The sequence below is a fragment of the Cynocephalus volans genome, chromosome X (genome assembly GCF_027409185.1).
Source record: "Cynocephalus volans isolate mCynVol1 chromosome X, mCynVol1.pri, whole genome shotgun sequence".
NCBI lineage: Eukaryota > Metazoa > Chordata > Mammalia > Dermoptera > Cynocephalidae > Cynocephalus > Cynocephalus volans.
This window is the reverse complement of record NC_084478.1, coordinates 167,796,910-167,802,705: the sequence shown is the minus strand read 5'-3', so window position 1 is coordinate 167,802,705 and position 5,796 is coordinate 167,796,910. Positions and strand designations below refer to the sequence as shown.

General features: G+C 53.1%; 1 pseudogene; it reads right to left on the bottom strand.

Annotated features, from left to right (window-relative positions):
• Nucleotides 1-2,926: 2,926 nt before the first annotated feature.
• LOC134366562 (protein EOLA2-like) lies at nt 2,927-4,216 on the bottom strand (annotated as a pseudogene).
• Nucleotides 4,217-5,796: the final 1,580 nt, after the last annotated feature.

Sequence of the window (5,796 nt, the reverse complement as noted above, 5' to 3'; positions counted from 1 at the left end):
CAAATAAAGAGGACGATGACTTCAGCAGCCGGTTGCCCCCCTACCGAGATTCTAGAATCCTGTGGACAGTATTTATTGGGCATCGCCATTCAGACTGAAGGCAGTTTGTACTTACTGGGACAGTGGTTAATGGTGTGGGGTACAAAGTGCTCCTGATGATAGTGTAGCCCATGGATAGTCAGGATACTGACGACAGTGAAACCAAGCTCTCCTCATCTTCTGGTGGAGAGCCAGCAGGCGGGGTCCCACCTGATCCAAACCTGGATCCCAGGGAGGTATCAGACGTTCAAGGTGACCAAGCCATGGGACAAGATGCAGACTCCCAAAATGATGAACAACCAGCAGATCAAAACCAATGTGCGTCCAGTGTGGAAGAATACAGTGACCCCAGAACACTCTCCTTCCCGAGGAGGCTCTGGAAGATCGCTGAGGATGACGCTTTCGAGTCTGTGCACTGGGATGATGATGGACACACTGTGATCATAGAGCAAGACCTTTTCCAGAGGGAAATTCTTCGCCGGAGAGGTGCAGACAGAATTTTTGAAACAGACATCATGAAAACCTTCATTCTCCAAATGAACCGCTATGGATTCAGCAAAATACGCACAAAAGCCTCTTCAGCTGATTCTCCAGGGGACAAGAAAATTATGGTAAAGTAGAAAATACTCCTCTTACCCCTTTTCCCTGTTACTCAAACATCTTTACAGGACGCCAAGGTGAATGATATACTACAAGAGTTTCATTTGTGAGGACAACTTTAACATGAGCTATTATTCATGGACAGATCAAAATCTACACTTTGAAAGCACAGATTTTGATATTAAACTACCAACCCCTTAGAGATACTGTGTGGGTAGGAGTAGAGACTCAGAGCCAGGGAATGTCAAATGTACAGACTGTCACCCTCACTTATGAATTGTTTTTCTCTAGTGAGGTCATGCTATAGGACACAGTGACACTTGCCAACACCTTAAACATTTCCTTTCTCCATCATCAAATAAGACCCTTGTGATTCTGGAGGAGAAAAGGAATGGACATCTAACCTCAGACTAACTAAAATGTTTCCTTTTGTTTCAGCTTTACAGGAACCCCAATTTTCAGAGAGACCAGCCTGGGCTCCTTGAGAACATCCACAAAAAAGGTGACCTCAGAAACACTGCTCTGCCAGCAACCTGTGCACCAACCGCAAAGAGAAAGAAGCTGGTACCTATGAGACAATCCCTACAAATCCAACACATTAAGGCCAAGAAAGAAGCCAACAGCCAGCCCCAGGGGGAAGCCCCAAATGTCCAGGGACCCAGTAACCCTCAGTTCTCCATCTTCCCTGGGGGTACCCGGTCTAGGGGCACTGTTGCTAGACATCCCATAGGAAATCATCCCCCTCAAGAGCCAAATGATCCAAGCGGGAGTGAAGGCACCTCTGTGAATGTTAGGTTTGGGCCCAGGTCCAACACTGGGATGGAAGGTGCACGGCATCTGCTCCCAAACCTCCCACTTCACCAAGGCAATAGTCTCCCAATGACCTTGTATTACATCAATGATCCAACTCGGACGAGTACCCTCTTATTATTTGCTCCCAGTCAGCCGCCCAACGAGGAGTAGGAGGGCTGATTACATGTGTGCATTCTGTGAACAGTTTAAGGACAACCCAGGTCCCTAAACTCACAGGCCACTGAGTTTAAAAAGTGCCATTTACTAATGGTGAAGCCATTTTTGGTCTTAATAAACACAACAAAACCCCATGGTAGCAAATAAACCACATAAATGAGTATTGGGACTCCGTGTCATTTCTAACCGTCTATACCACACATGTCTCACTGACATGAGGCTAAAGACCCTGCCCAAGACAGGCTTGGTCCCCGTTCTCTTCCATTTGAGGCAGCAGCATTTCCACACACTCAGCAAAGGATTTGCTAGAAACTGTGAGGGCTCGCCCAGCAAGATCCAGTCCCCTGAGCCTTGCCTGCTGCTCAGGAGACAGAACAGCCTCACTCCTGACCTTGGGAGTATTACCTTACATTATTCCTGTACCTTGAAACAAGAGATTCCTTCCTCATCACTGTCCCCACAATTTTGCCAGGAAGTTTCTGTTCCACAGCTGAGTGTCCCAACCCAGCACCCAGGGTCCCTCCAAAGAGGCTGCCCCATCTGCCAAGGGAGGTACAACCACTGTGTCCTGGCTCAGAAGAGACCAGCCACTCCAGTCCATGCCTGGGGGGAAAGCCCATGATCCTCATAGCTAACCACCACTAGAAACTTTGCTGGGAAATCACAAAAGAAAAACAAAGATTTGCTACGAAATTATAACACCACTGACCACTTGGCAAAATCAGCCTCACTCAATGAGAGCTGTATCTCAGGTCCTTTGTTTGGATCTGAAGAAGCTCTGTGCTGTGGGCGACAAACGGCCTTCATGAACCATTGGCCTTCATGACTGGGGGACGTGTGTGCAAGAGACCTAGAGGAATCTGGAAGTATGGACAGCTGCATGTTTCTAAGTCTGACATCCTCTTCCTCCTGGCTGAGTCAGGCTATAGATGGCTGGTCACTCTCGGGCAAACATTCAGTGCCTGGACCCACGCTTTGCACAAGGTCACCAGGATGCTGTTCAAAGAGTTGACAAGTTTTGAACAGAACAAAGACTGGGGAAAAATAAGGGAGCGCCAAACACTTCACAGTTACCTTCAACACATTTATTTCTACAATCCAGGCATTAGCAGGACCAAAATGACCAGCAACACCCCTATTTCCTTCATGTAAGCGCAGAAACCCGTTTCTGTGAGTGCCATGTAGTGGGAAGCACGCTACAATGCAGGGGTAATTCACACTTAACCTGATCTACATGCACGTGCACCAAGATCGCGAATCAACGGTGCCATGATTTAGCTGGTTTCTCAGCCACGTTCCTCTCAGGAGCCCACACACGTCACACCTTCTGCCCCAAAGGGATCAGGCGCTCTGGGATGTCAACCTGAAATATATCCTTTCCCCCTTTGCTAGGTAAGGGCTCCAGTAACCACCTGGGGTGGAAATCACAGTCAGGTACTTCTGCGGCCGGTTGGTCAGGACAGCTTGGTTTTCCAGTTCCACGACCTCCTCAGGAGCTAAGTTTTCCAAGACACTCCAAAGATTCCCCAACGTCAATGAGCCCTGTGCACAGAGAGAAACACACAGGTGGTTTTCCCTTCCATAAACCAAGGCCTGCCAGTGTGACAACTTGGTTATTCAAAATTACGGCCACTACAGACTTAGATGACATCACCACAAGGACAGGAAGGGCAGCAGGGCCTTCTCACGGAGCACAGATGATGAGCCAAACATGTTCCAGGAATCCTAGGTGAGGCAGAGGGAGGGCTCCAGAAATGAAGAGGACAGGGCTTGCTCCTCCGTGAAGCCACACAAGTAACGTGCAGGTGCCAGCAAGACTGCTGAGGGTAGGAGTTTGAGAATGGAAGGGCACCAGCCACTGCCCGGGAACATGGAGACAACGAGGTGCTGAGGCAGTTCACCAGGGACAGGTGAAGATGTGGACCCTCCACCACCCAAGGTGATGAAGGGATTAGCCCAGGATGCCACTGGTGGTGGGGACAGGGCAGGCACGTGAAGCCACGCAGGGAGCCGACCCACACAATGTGCTGTGCTGCCTCTGGTGGTCTCTGCCCCACACACGCACATGCACAGCCCAGCACCACATGACATCATGGACCTGACCCAGCCTCACAGGTCAGAAGAAGAAACCGAGGTCCAGAGCAGAGAAATGATTTACCGGAGGTGAGGCAAGCTGGGCCTGCAGACCCCAGCCCAGGGCCCCTTGCTGCCCCCTTGAAGGTGTGTTGCTTAAGAAAACTGTAGCAAACACACAAACCAGTTCAAGTCAAGAGAGAAGCCCCAAAACTCCCCAGCCAGATCCAGGGTGGCAGCTCTTGGACTCATCTGTACAACCATCAGCACATTGTCAATTACCAGCTACTTCTCCTCGGCCAAACTTTTCCCCTTCCTGAAGCAAGGCCTGAATCTGAGCGGGCGTCATCCCGAGCCTCCCCTGCAGCAGCTCCCGACAGGCGTCGTCTTCCCAGTCCCTCTTAGCAATGTGGATGGCGATGGTATGGTTCTGGTGGCTGCCGAGCAGGGGACACCAACGTGACTCCAAGGTCTTGACCCCATTTAAGACAAAGCCAGCATAAGGCTGCCGGAAGGAGAGGCAACAGATCTTCATCTTCCGCAAGCTCTCTGGGCCTCGGTGGCCTGTGGGAACACAGAAGCTCATCACACACCAGTCCTCCAAGCTCACGGCCAGTGGGCCTGACCTTCACCCCGTTTCCCAGGTGCCCTGAATCCACACTGACCTCGATGGTTCACTGCTACCCTCTGTCAGCACAGCAGGCCCAAGGGAAGACTGGGACTGGGAAGGCTGGGATTTGGGTCACTCAGATCCACCTGATGGAATGCTCGGAGAGCTCACGGACTATGGCAGGGACAGCTAGAGAAAGGCACAGGCAGGACAGCGTGTGGTCAGTGCTACGACAGAGGTCATCAAGTCCGAGGGGAACACGGACGAGTGTGGGCTAGTGAGAGTCGGGGCTGGCTTCAGCCCTCTGGCAGCACACAGGGACAGTCCTGGGCTCTGCTTCTTCTCCTGCTGCCCTCTCCACACCCAGACCTCGCCGATACTCTCAGCTCCCTGGCTGTGCCAGCCCCAGGCACCGCAGCCCCTGAGCTTCCTGGCTCCTATCCCAGGGCTGCTGAGCACAAGTCCTTGGTATCCAACCTCAGCTCAGCCCTAGGAGTGACCTGTGACCTCAGGTGTCCCCGTCAGGTGTCTCCTCCCGACTCCTTCAGGTACCACCCTGTTCAACCCCCTTCCCCTGTCCCAGACCTGTGCCCTAAGAAAGAAATAATGAGAACGAGAACCACTAGCCTCAGTGCACACACACCTTCTTTGTGACAGGCCTTGGGGTGTGCACGATCTGTGCATCATCGGGTTGAACCCTCACTGCCAGGCCCACTCAACTGCTGAGGACAAGGAGGAGCTGGGGCGGAGCTGCTGGGTAAGCTGGGCTGTGAGAAAGAGCTGGGGGAGGATGAGCTGAGGGCGGGGCTGCGGGAGGAGGGACTAGAGGCGGGGCCGCGGGAGAAGGAACTGGGGGCCGGGGCCGTGGGAGGAGGGACTGGGGGCCGGGGCCGCGGGAGGAGGAGCTGGGGTACTTGTGTGCTGCACCCTTAGGGAAGGGACTGAATGGCAACCCAAGTCCTCAGCGACCTATCCCGACCCCCTGTGTGTACCCCAGAGGGCACTCCAAAGGGCATGGAAGCTGCGAGAGGAGCAGTAGCACTTGCCTGTGGTCCACGGGACCATAGACTGAGGCTTGCACCGCTGGGCTGAACACCCCATGCTGGCTCTGCTTGCTCCTAGCCTCTATGCAAATCTCAGTCCTCATCAGACTGCCATCAGCCCCCTATCGAGAACCCTGCCAAGCCTTCTCCTGGTGCAGTCGGCCACAGCTCGCTCCAGCATTATCGCCTAACACTCTGTGCTGGGTCACATTGTGCTGCCTGGTCACTGGTCCCCGACCCAGCCTGCCCTGCCAGGACGCCTTGCTTTATCTCAGGCCATTCCCACAGCCTGGAAGACCCGGCTCCTCTTGACCTGGCAGACCCCTGTCCTCCGTCAGGGCCCAAGTTTAAAGTCACATTCACTGCCCCTCCCACCCCCCAAATGTTAGGTACTTTTGTCTCTGAGTTCGGGTGGCCCTTTCTGCCTTGCCCCCACCCTCCTTCCATCAGGCTCTTGTAACC